This window comes from Panthera pardus, unplaced genomic scaffold, assembly GCF_024362965.1.
Source record: "Panthera pardus isolate Hobbes unplaced genomic scaffold, ASM2436296v1 HiC_scaffold_8, whole genome shotgun sequence".
Classification (NCBI taxonomy): domain Eukaryota; kingdom Metazoa; phylum Chordata; class Mammalia; order Carnivora; family Felidae; genus Panthera; species Panthera pardus.
Genome location: NW_026527013.1, coordinates 123,679,579 through 123,692,821, shown reverse-complemented (window position 1 = coordinate 123,692,821; position 13,243 = coordinate 123,679,579). Strand labels below are relative to the sequence as shown.

At 35.0% G+C, this 13,243-nt stretch overlaps 1 protein-coding gene and 1 pseudogene across 10 annotated transcripts in view; one reads left to right on the top strand and one right to left on the bottom strand.

Annotated features, from left to right (window-relative positions):
* The window catches only part of LOC109263580 (uncharacterized), a 70,433-nt pseudogene extending 62,300 nt beyond the window's left edge, over positions 1-8,133 (top strand).
* BBS9 (Bardet-Biedl syndrome 9) overlaps positions 1-13,243 on the bottom strand; it is a 434,898-nt gene that overhangs the window by 181,825 nt on the left and 239,830 nt on the right. The window lies entirely within an intron of this gene.

Here is a 13,243-nt window from a genome sequence, read left to right as displayed (position 1 = left end):
GGGTGGCTCAGTCGGTTAAGCGTCCAACTTCGGCTCAGGTCATGATCTCGCGGTCTGTGGGTTCGAGCCCCGCGTCGGGCTCTGTGCTGACAGCTCAGAGCCTGGAGCCTGTTTCAGATTCTGTGTCTCCCTCTTCCTCTGACCCTCCCCCATTCATGCTCTCTCTCTCTCTGTCTCAAAAATAAATAAATGTTAAAAAAAAATTTTTTAAATAAATAAATATATTTAAAAAAAGAAAAAAAATTTTAATTTAGGGAGAAAAAAGTTCAAAACGAAAAATTAAACTCAACCTAAGTCTTAACAAGGGAAATGATTAACTCAGTCATCATTCATGGTCCCAGCGGACTCTCCATCTTGACAAAGCTGAAATTTATAATGGCTGAGAGTAGAAGTGACCCTGTAAGTTTTCTCAGGCACCAAGAGTTGTAGGGATGAACACCTGATTCTCCATGCATTTACTAGAGACATATTGTATCTGGACGTGTACTTGAATGGAGGCTAAAGGAACTGTCATTTAGCTCATAACCTAGTGTTGACTATGAGGATTCCAGAAGAACTAATTCAAAGTAAAAAATAAATGAGCTTTTTCTAGATATTAGGTATCCAATTACTTCCTAATACCCCCTATTAAACTATGTCAAACACTATAGTCATCAGCTGTCAAAACTTTATGGCAAATAATTTTTATTTTAAGAATAAGAGCCAAAATTGAGAATGCTATCAAACTAGAAATGAAAATTTGAAAAGATGAAGTACTTCATCGGAACCAATGATTCAGGTTCATGAAAAACACTTTTAAAAAAGAACTGTACAACCAAACTAGAATATAAAAAATAATTTACCTCAAATGATATACACCATAAACCTTTCAAACACTTGTAACTTAACACCAGAAATGATGATACAGCCCATTTTTGTTCCAAGATGATAATTGCTTTTTAAGTACAAAGAGATCATAAAAATTCCACAGTGACAAAACAGAGTCCTGAAACATCTCAATAGTTAAAACACAATCATAGCAAAGGAGGATTAGGAGCATTGCCCACAGTACCTGCAATGACCACTCAACTCCAGGAGTGGGAATGATAAACACAGGTCTAAATAGACAAGTTGTAAAGTGCGTATCTCATTAGCAAAATAATATCCTGTTCCCAGAGAAAGTTTTTGCCAGAGACATAATGCATGCTTCAGAAGCTCCCAGAAGAAATGCCAGCTAACCCTGGGGCAGGACCCTAGAGTTCAAGAAATAATATATTGAGCACCTACTATGCACCACACCAGGCTCTGTGCTAGGCAATGGGGCACAAGTGAACAACATTAGGTCTGGTAGTTACTTTTATCCTGGAAACAGACTAAAAAACAGATGGAAAATCCACTTCAACTGACATGTATAGCACTTATCTGCTAAATAAGTTTGAGGTCCTGGAAGACAAATGAAGCATGGCTATAAATTTTTTCTAACAAGATGGGTCCTAGTACAAAAATTCATTAAAATAATCTATTGTTGAATTATTATAGCTCTTATTCATTATTCTTAATATCAATTAAAGTGATTTTCAATGATAATACATCTTAATTAAAAATTATATACTTCATACATATTATATATATAATATACATTGTATATCTGCCCATATTTCACTTAAGCACCATTGTTATCTTTTCAAATATTCATCATCCTCAATGCAAAGACTAGACTAAAAGATAGTATCTATCTTTATAATTATCATTGCTATAAAAGAGTCATGTTCCTTGAGGTTATCAGCCATTATCATAAACATCTTTACATACATCTTCCAATTACAAAGAAACCCATACATACTAGTTGCTCAATAAAAATTTTATAGAGTAACCTCCTAAATTGAATCTTTTAATTCCTGAATTTCAATGATCAAATATCCTATTCTATCTGAAGTTTTTTAACTATTTTCAAATATTCTGACACACCACATTAAACACTTGTAGTCTGAATAACACTTTCAAGACTTAAGAATCACCACAAAATACATTTCCTAGGCTGAATCTAATGCAGTTATATTAAGCACACATATAAGTTTATATGAAAAGTAATAAGAAAGATACCATTTTGTGTTGTTTCCTGAAATCTGATCAAAATCTGAGTTTAAATTTAAATGTATAGGAAAAAAGAATATAATGGACTATTTCAAGAATACCGTTTTGCAAAGTTGTAAAACTGATTCCATACAATTTAAGATTTCATCTGTTGTTAGCGAACCTAACAAGGTTTGTGGACAAGCAACAGTGTTGAAACCTTGTCAAGAAATATTTTAAATATTAAAAAACTATGTCAACCCTTGTTCTGTTCATGACTAAGCTTGATACAATCAAGAAAAATTAGTTTCGGATGTGGGATACTTCAGGGATTTGAAGTAGTTTGCTAAATAGGAAGCTAAATCCAATTACTTTTCTGAAGATTTGGCATCTTCAACCGAAAACCAATATTCCAATTAACATTAGACAAATATCCAAGCTTATCCACATGTTCCAGGCATACTTTCTGGCTAACAAGTAGGTTCCATTTCTGTATTTAATTATTCCCTTATGTATACATAGGGCCTGCATTATACCAGAGGTATATATGGCAAAAAAAAATTTTTTTTAATTCTTCTGTGGTTCACTTCCACATGTGCACAACCCAAATTTAACCTCCTATATAATTTTATCTTCTTTTCTAAATTAAAAATGTGCCAACACAAGTCTTCTTTTAAATATGTGATGTTTTGAACTACCTAAATGGTATAAATGTCAAAGGCACTCTCTATATGCCTTCACTCTACTCAAAAAGTACAAATAAAAACAGCTTCATCATCAAATATTGCCTTTAGCTTGCCTGAAGCTTAAAAGCAATTCGGATATTCTGAGCCAGATTATTTATGTACCCGGCTCTCTTATTTCAAAGGAAATTTCCAAAATAATAGTGGCTTGAAGGAGAAAAGATTCAATTCATTGTCAATCAGTAGGAATTATTCATAAATGGAAGAAGAAATTCTCAAGAGTGGGCAACTTGGTTAGTATAGAATATATACATGTGGCTCTAGGTTGTTATAACTTATTTCATCCCATGTCAACTAAATCAAGTATCAAATTTTATATTAATGCTATGTTACTAAACACAGCATAAAATTTTTTCTGACTAGAATTTTAGAGCAAGCGATATTTATTTATTCAGAACCAGCAAAAAATGTCATTATGATAGTAGCGAAGTATCACTGAAATTGCTTTCAGTTTATTTTCTGTGTGAAAACTTTGCAACAAGCTAAAAGAATGTGTGTATGTATACAGATGTGTGTGAAGGTGTGTACATTCAGTAAAATGTTAGCTATCTAGATCTCAATTCTCTAGTAATGTCATCCATCGAAAACAATAATAAGAATTATGGAGGGAGGGGGCACCTGGCTGGCTCAGTCAGTACAGCGTGTGACTCGATCTCAACGTTGTAAGTTTGAGACTCACGTTGGGTGTAGAGATAACTTAAAACAAATAAAATATTTTTTAAAAAAGTATGAGGGGATAGTAGACAGAGTAAGAGAAAAATATGCCTGACCTCCCAAAATAGAGTCCATGTCTAAAAGCCCATGTCCTACAACAAATTCACATAAAGCACTAACAAGAAGTTTAGGCCTCTGCTTAGCACTCACTTTTATTAATATATATACCAAAAAAACTTTGGTAACCTGTTTGCTAAACCTCTAGAACCAGCAAATTAGGAATGAGTGTAGATATTACAAATCAGGAAAAGAAAAAAACAGAAAATAGCATCCCAAAATCAAACAGAAAGAAAGAAGTCAGATTATATGTATTTTTTAAGGTAGACAAAAGAATTTAAATTTTTTTTTTAATGTTCATTCATTTTTGAGAGACAGAGTGTGAGCAGGGGAGGGGCGGAAAGAGGGAGACACAGAAACCAGAATCTGAAGCAGGCTCCAGGCTATGAGCTGTCAGCACAGAGCCGAACGTGGGGCTCAAACTCACAAGCCATGTGATCATGACCTGAGCTGAAGTTGGACGCCCAACCAACTGAGCCACCCAGGTGCCCCAACAAAAGAATTTTAAATAGTATTTTGTCTAGACCATTCACTGGAGGGATGAGCAATACTTAATGGGCTTTAAATGTTGGAAGACCACCAGGCTCAGTCCTCAGACCTGTTTTCTACTCTATCCTCAAGGCTTCCCAAACAATGACTCATGACCCATCAGTGGTATGTGCAATCAATTAAATGAGTTATGAGCATTTTTTATATGATGAGATGGGATAATCTAGTTGAAATATATACTAATTGATTATGAGAATAGGTAGAGACTATCTTGGTTAATTTTTATCACCTCTCCCCTCACAATGTCTAACATAGGACTTTAAACATGAGTAAACACTAACATGTCCCATAAGGGAACATATGAATCATATGGAAATCATCTGGACAGAGCATGTGAAGAGAGAAGAGCAGCAGGTCAGATGGCACATCAACATTTAAAGGTAGGAAAAGGAAGGGTAGCCAATGAGGAGGGCAAAGAAGAAAGAGTTATATGAATGGCTATACATTTAAGGCAGCCAGGAATGTTTTCAAAAAAGTAAGATTGGACAACAAAGCTAAACATGGTAGAAAGACCATGTAATATTATAACCAAAAAAAATATTTAACAAATCAGCAGGTCAGAGGTGACAGTAGTAGAGGCAAAAACCACATTAAAAGTAGATGGATAATTAAAGACAAAGAATTGGAAAGACATCCCATGTTCATGGATTAGAAGGCTTAATATTGTTAAAATGTCCATACTACCCAAAGTAATCTACAGAGTCAATGTATTCCCTATCGTAATATTGACCTTGGCAATGATTTCCTGGATATAACACCAATAGCATAGATAACAAAAGCAAAAATAGACAAGTGGGACTACATCAAATGAAAAAGCTTCTTCACAGCAAAGGAAATAATCAACAGAGTGAAAAGGCAACCTACGGAATGGAAGGGAAAAAAAAAAAAAAAAAAAAAAAAAAAAAAAATATATATATATATATATATATATAAGCAAGGGGTTAATATCCAAAATATATAAGGAACTCCTACAATCTGATAATAATACCTATTAGGAGTGCCATTACCAAAACAGAAAGGGCGCAGGTATCTCTTTGAAATCATGGTTTAAATTCTTTTGGATACTTAAAAGTAGGACCAAAAGGTGTAGAGAAATCTAAACACTTGTACACTTTGGTCAGATGTAAATGGTACAGTCATTATGGAAAACAGCATGGAAGTTCCTCAAAAGATTTAAAATAAAACTACAATATGATCCAGTAATCCTACTTTTAAGTACCCAAAAGAATTTAAATCATGATTTCAAAGAGATACCTGCATTCCTATATTCATTGCAGCATTATTCACAATAGCCAAGATGTGGAAATAATCTAAATGTCTGTGAACAGAAGAATGGATAAAGAAAATGTGGTATATGTATATACAATGTAGTATTATTCAGCCATAAAAAAAGAAGGAAATTCTGCCATTTGCAACAACATGGATGAACTTTGAGGAAATTATGCTAAGTGAAGTAAGCTAATCACAGAAGGACAAGCACTACATGATTCCACTTTTATGAGATATCTAAAGTAATCAAACTCATAGAAGCAGAAAGTAGAATGGTGGTTGCCAAGGGTAGAAGCAGGATAGGGTAGAATGGGAAGGTCCTGTGCAGTGTGTCAAGAGTTTCAGTCATGCAAAATGAAAAAAATTCTATAGATATGCCATATAACAAGGTGCATACTGTCAACAAAACTAAACTGTATGCTTAAAAATTTGTGGGGCGCCTGGGTGGCTCAGTCGGTTAAGCGTCCGACTTCAGCTCAGGTCACGATCTTGCGGTCCGTGAGTTTGAGCCCCGCGTCGGGCTCTGGGCTGATGGCTCAGAGCCTGGAGCCTGCTTCCGATTCTGTGTCTCCCTCTCTCTCTGCCCCTCCCCCGTTCATGCTCTGTCTCTCTCTGTCTCAAAAATAAATAAAACGTTAAAAAAAAAAAAATTTGTTAGTAGAGTTATTACATGGGTTTTTCAACAAAATTTAAAAAAGTAGACAGATAAATAAAGTGGAAGATGAGAGAATAGAGAAAATAAAAAGTAGACAGGTTCTGATGAGACAAGTGTGCAAAGGGAGAAAAGAAAAAATGGGTTACATCTAGAAGAGAAACACAAAGAAAAGTTGCAGGAAGCAGGTCTGTATCAGGATAAACTTCAGCATGTTTATAGGCTATAGGAAAGGAACAGAGAGAGGGAGAGATCAAACATGTAACTCCCAGGATAAATGACAAATAAGTTATTTTTCCAGAAACTAGTGGAAGTTCAAAAGGATCAAGTGAAGGACCAATCTCAAAGAAGAGGAAGGAACCCTCATACACTGCTGATGGGAATATAAAATGATACAACACTGAGGAAAAAGTATGTCATAAGAAGTTAAGCATAAATTTACCATATGACCCTGCAGTTCTACTCCCAGTAAGCTACCAAGAGAAAATAAAACATATGTCCACATAAAGATGTGCAATAAATGTTCATAGCGGCATTATTCATTTATTGGTCAAAACTGAAAACAATCCACATATCTACTAACTGATAAAAACAAATGTGGTGTATCCACACAATGAAATATTATTCAGCAATAAAAAGGAACAAACTCCTGACATGTTCTACAACATGGATGAACCTCAACAGTATTTAATGTTAGGTAAAAGAACTCAGATCCAAAAGACTACTTATTGTATGATTCTAATTATATTAAATATCCAGAAAAGGCCAATGTAAAAAGACAAAAATTAGATTAGTAGTTTCTTGGTGTTAGGGGTAGATGAGGGGATTAAGTGTAAGTGGGAACAGGGGAGCTTTGGGGGATAATGGTAATGTTCTAAAACTAGACTGGAGCAATGTTTGCCCAACTCTATAAACACATTAAAATTCATTATATGGTACATTTCCAATGGGTGAATTCTGCAGTATGCAAATTATACACCAATAAAGTGTTGTGTTTTTGTTAAGAAAATAGGTTAACTTGACTGGCATGAATATTTTTCAGAAGTGGAAGTTAAGATTAGAAGGACCTGGTTTCAACTCTTCAGAGATCTTTGAATGCCAGAGTGAGAAGTCTCAACCAGATAGACAAAGGAGATACTCTGAAGGTCTCAGAATGGGATAGGACAAAAACAAAATAAACAATACAGATAATTACATTTGGAAGATTCATTTTATGTAATGTGTCAGATAAGAAGTTGATACATTAGATCATAAAGAACAGGACCTATAGCTTTCTTGAGTCCATGGCCTCACTAGCAAGAGCTGATTCTCTTACATACCTTTACCTTGAATCACAAAGGTGGGATAAAAGACAGAGGGAGATGGCCCATGAAAAGTTATCACTTTCATGGGAAAAAAAAAACATCTCTAAGAATGGCCTCTGAGGCCATCATTCTAACTGGGGAATCAACTGACCAAGCATATTAAGTGCTGGATAGAAGCCAATAATACATAGGGGCAGAAGGAGGCAGAGAATCAGTATTTGGATGGGAGGGGTGGTTGGATTTCCCTGAATCTAATATCTTGCTATAAGAGATTTAGATATCATATAAAAGGAAACTTAAAAATAATAATAATATAGGGTGGTCCATCAGGGAAAATAGTGAAGATAAATATCTGCTGATTTTACTGTACAACATTCTACTAATGATTCCCAGGTACAGTGACAATATATTTGAATCCATTTAAAGTCTAATGTTCCTTCTGCCAAGGAAGCCACAGAGGAGCAGCAGCCATTGCTCTGTGCTACCCTAACACCATGGGCCTCAAAAAGGGCCACAAGGTGACCAAGAACAAGAACAAGCTGAGGCACAGCCACCACCATGGGCACCTCACCAAGCACATCAAGTACATGCAGGACATGATCAGAGAGGTGTGCAGCTTCGCCCCATAGGACTTAGTGTCCGAGCCACAGAGCTGCTCAAGGTCTCTAAGGTCAAGCTCACCCTCAAGTTCCTCAAGAAAAGGGCAGGGACACACAACAGTACCCAGAGGAAGGGAGAGGAGCTGAGCAACATCCTGGCAGCCATGAAAAAAGCAGCAGCCAAGAAGAACTGAACCCCTCCCCTCTGTATTTAAAGGCCTTTTTGGAACTTGAAAACATAAAGTCCAATGTTGAAAATTCATTTCTTTAAATTAAATCACTTTTACCTAATACTGCCTTGTTCCTGAATATACAGTTAAGTCTCACAAAAGTATCTTTTTAGGGGTGCCTGGATGGCACAGTCGGTTAAGCCTCTGATTCGATCTGGGCTCAGGTCATGATCTCAAGGTTCATGAGTCCAAGCCCCACATCAGGCTCTGCGCTGATGGTGCATAGCCTGCTTGGGATTCTGTCTCTCCTTCCTTCTCTCTGCCCCTCCCACTCTTGTTCCCTCTCTCTTTCTCTCTCTCTCTCAAAATAAGTAAATAAACTTAAAAAAAATTTAAATATCTTTTTAAATATATATCACCTCAATTTATCTTTGGTTACTTTTGGTACTTTCAAACAACCCTGAGGGCACTATTAGCCTTCTGTATATTAATATACAGGGAAAGACATATCAGTACTGATATAACTACTTAAATGTTCATAGATAATCCTATAAAGACCATATATCTTTTCCTTTTGTTAAGTAATAAAAAATAATCTCTCTGGCTTTTTTTCCTTTACTGAAAAAAAGAGAGAAAGTGGGGGAAGAGAAGGAAAGTAAAGAGGAGGGATGTGAGGATGATGATTATTGTTAATTCACAATTCAAACCATTCAGAACTCCATTTACAGAAAACTAATACAAAAGGAATAATTGTGCTAGATGGGATGCAACAGGAAGATAGATAACATAAATGAAAGAAAACTCATAAAATTACAGATAATTAGAGGCCAGTTATATATTCCTCTCTCATCACTGACACAAAAAGATAAGATTTCATTTCCTTGTAGTGGGTTCATTAATAGTTTTATTGTAATATTAGAAATATCTTGTTTCTGAGTGTATCTCAAAGGACTAATTTTTTTTTAAGATCAAACAACAAATAGAAATTTTAGCAAAAGTACCCCTGATTACTGTTGGTTCAGACTATTATATATCAGACAGGTGATCAACTTTCTGAATCTGAAAAATTTGCCAAAATAAAATATTAATATTGAAATTGCAGTCTAAGTAGGTATTCAAACTAACACTAGCAAGCAGAAAGCACAAATGCTGATTAAAGAACATGCAGATAAAGGAGTATGCACTCGGTTTATAAAAAACACATATCCCCCAGAGAAGTAAAGCATACCAGATGGATATTAAAAGTAGAATGTTTTCATATACTAATAGGTCTGTTTTCCCCTTGATTTATGTACAACCCCCATTAATGTCAATTAGTGTTATATACGTAAATCCAGGGAAGCATAAATCCAATGTCATAATACTACTCTGCACCTATATATCTTGTTTGAAAACTAATTCAGTTTCAAAAAGTTGTGTTACTTAGATCACTATCATTAGCGTCCACCAAACAAATGCTGACTGGCCAAAACACACCCTAGGCTGGCACTAAACGACTGTGAAGGCCCATTTGTTTCCAAAATTCTGAACTGATGCCCTAACCATTATGCAAATACAATAAATATTTATTAAAAATTTTACTAGAAGATAAGCACCATGCTGGATGCTGCTCAGACAGGTTCTCAGGGATCGAAAGATGAAAGGGGAGGAGCCAAGTGGCCGGCCCCAAATCAAAGAACCAGAAAGAGCTGAAACTAGGACCCAAGTCTCTGCACACAAAATTTGATGCTTTTTTTTTCAACAATGCCTGAAGGCATGGTTTATGTGAACAAATGTTCCCGATAGTCCCCTAACCATCTAAGAGTACTTCCCACTACTGATATTCACATCTAGTGAGTGAAAACAATTGCATTAATAATAGTCTTATCATGAACTAGAATTTAAAAGGATTAAATGAAAGAGAAAACATAACAAAAGAGACATTATAAGAAACAACATAAAATAATGAGTTGACAATTAACTAGCTAGAATTGTAATGTCTCCTGAGGTGGCCACTGACTACATATGGCTATTCAGAGCTTGAAATGTGCTCCAAATAAATCGTGCACTGAAGATTTACTATGAAAAAAATACAAAATATCTCAATAATTTGGTTTGACTACATGTTGAAATAATATTTTAGATATATAGGGTTAAATAAAACACATTATCAAGATTAATTTCACTTGTAGGGGCACCTGGGGGGCTCAGTAGGTTAAGTGTCGACTTTAGCTCAGGTCATGAGTTCGTGAGTTTGAGCCCGGCTTCGGGCTCTGTGCTGACAGCTCAGAGATTGGAGCCTGCTTTGGATTCTGTGTCTCCCCTTCTCTCTGATCTTTCTCTCTCTCTCTCTCTCTCTCTCTCAAAAATAAATACTTTTTTTAAATTTTTTAAAAAAGATTAATTTCACTTGTTTCATCGGACTTTTTTAAATGTGGCTACAAGAAAACTTAAAATTACATACATGGCTTGTATTGGTGACTTGAATTACATTTTTGTCGGAGTAGATCTTACAGCCACACACATATACTGAATACATCAGTGATAAACTTATAACAAACACACTTCGAAGATTACATTCTAGATTGCACTCTGACCTAGATTAAGAAAAATTTACATAGTTTTAGAAGAGCTTTGTACACTTCGCTACTTTCACTGAGGGGCTAGTGAGGGCAGAGTCAGAATAAGACACTCCTCATCCTTACTCATATATTCATTCAAGCATACCATTCAGTTATCTAATTGCTCCCTTTTGACTGAATAGAAATAAACTAACTCATGTATGGAACAATAATCCGAAGTTCTAAGCATTCAGAGAATAGGGAAATAAGTGTATAGGGTATATAGGGGAGAGAGAAAATATTTCCTTCAGAAAAATACCGTTGAAGACCAGGAGTTTGTGATCACATCTAATTTTTTAAAAAGCTATTATTTTTAAAAATTGTGGTAAAATACAAAGAATGTACATAAAATGTATCATCCTTTTTTAGGTATATAGTTCAATAGTATTAAGAACATTCACATATTGTGAAAAATTATTTTCATGCTTATCAAATTGTCATCATAATATTAAGGAAAATTGCTTAAGAATTTAAAATCATCTAAAACAAATGCACATCATTTTCAATATTTTGCATTCCTTCTAAATCTTTGCACACTCACCTACTATAGATACATCTATTTCATTATTTGAAGGTTACTACATACTAATCTGCTTTTTTCAATTATTTGAAATGTTTCTATTATTCTAGTTTTTTAAATAATGAAATGAAATAATGATATGAAATGAGATCATATCAAATGGTAGCACTAAAATAAACCCAATAATTTTCTAGCCACGAAAAGCTGGTTTATAGTGATTAATGGTACAAATGACCAACCTGTAGGATATATTTTTTTCCTTCGTGAACTATTTTCTTAGGTAAATAGCCAACAGTAGCATTATGGGGTAAAAACATACAAAGTCCATTTTTTAACTTACCACTTCCATTTACCCCCAAACATATGGCTATAAATTTCTGTGTCCCTTTCTCACTTGTTTATTCTATCTCCTTCATAAGAGAACGAACTTCTTCTCAGCTCTTAAGTAGTTAGAAAAAAAAAAACAAATGCAGCAACATCACCATATCCCTGATACCTCCTTCTCAATCTATCAGTGTATTGTTTTTACTTGCCAGTGGCAAGGAGGAAACTAAGCCTGAACGTTTTATCACATACTCCTTTGTGTTATCAGCCAAAATCACACTCATTTAAAAAGTCATGGACCAAAAAAATCTTAGACTTCTGCGTGACTTAAAATGATTTTTAACATCAATACCATACAAATAAACAAAGTGGAAGGAAGTCTTAAGTACAGAAAAAGTAACAAATAGCAAACTCCAAACCACAGGATCTCTGTTTAAAATTATGCCTAATACAACCTCTGTTTTGCAGAAGAGAAAAATCAGCCAAGTGCCTTTCTAGAACACTAATGACTATCAGTCATTACATCACACATATGTCATCTGACACAAACTTTTAGATTAGTAAACATTTTTCCTCTGCTACAACAGAGGGTTAGTGTTCAAGTGGGAGGGGGAGAAAACCAGTACACATAAAAGCAACAAAACACAAGCCAAACTGTAGGGCAAGTCTAAATCTCCTCGATTTCAATTCAACCAATCAGTCCTGCTTTGACTAACAAATGTACATGAAATTTTTATAACATGAAAGAGAACTTATTTTCCAAAGGTTTTCTGCAAAAGGCAATAATCATTAGAATTTGATAGCAAAGAAATCTAATTTCAGTATAAGTTAATAAATTAACAAAGCTACCTCTTCCTCTGATACTGAAGTTTCAAATGCAATACATACTTTGGGGAACTATCCAGAAGACTTTGCTCCCTTTCTGATAGGTGTATACCCAATGGATATTGGATGATCGTGAATATACACTGATATATAATATGAATATGTGCAAATAATTTGCATGAATCTCCTTTTTCTTCGATCTCACTGTGGTTTTGCAAAAAAAAATCTAGGATGTCTACGTACCACATGGAAATGATTAAACATGTCACATGACATACTAGAGCATGGACTTTGGCATAGATGGCTTAATATCTGTGTAACACTGAGCAAGTTGCTTAATCCTGCTTGGAGTCTCAAGCTCTTTATCCATAACTTGGGATCCCTTCTTGGAAACAATAATGCCACCTTCACAATATGACTGTGATTATTAAATGAAGTAATAAATGAAATTTACCTCAGTCTCAACAGATTCTCAGTAAACATGAATTCCCCTTCCCTCCCTTACTTCTTTTCTTAGGTCCTCCAAAAATATATTCAGATTGACAGGCAGTATTCTGATTGTACAAATGAGGAAATCTATTTCTAACAGCTCACAAAAAGAGATTCATGGCATGGTTACTTTCTTTCAACATTGTACCGTTAGAGCCAGAAGAAAAAGAGACATCTTTTTCAAAAAGCAAGACTTTTTTTTCCAAATTCTAGAATAAATTATTGAAATTTTAGTGGGCAACTGGAAAGTCCTCACTCACTGGAGGATGTAAGGATCACAAGATGCTCTTCTCAGAGTGACAGCCCCAGTCTCCTCTCCTTGCTTCAGCCATAGGCTGACCTCAAGAAAGAATGCCAGGTAGATGCCCTCAATGGA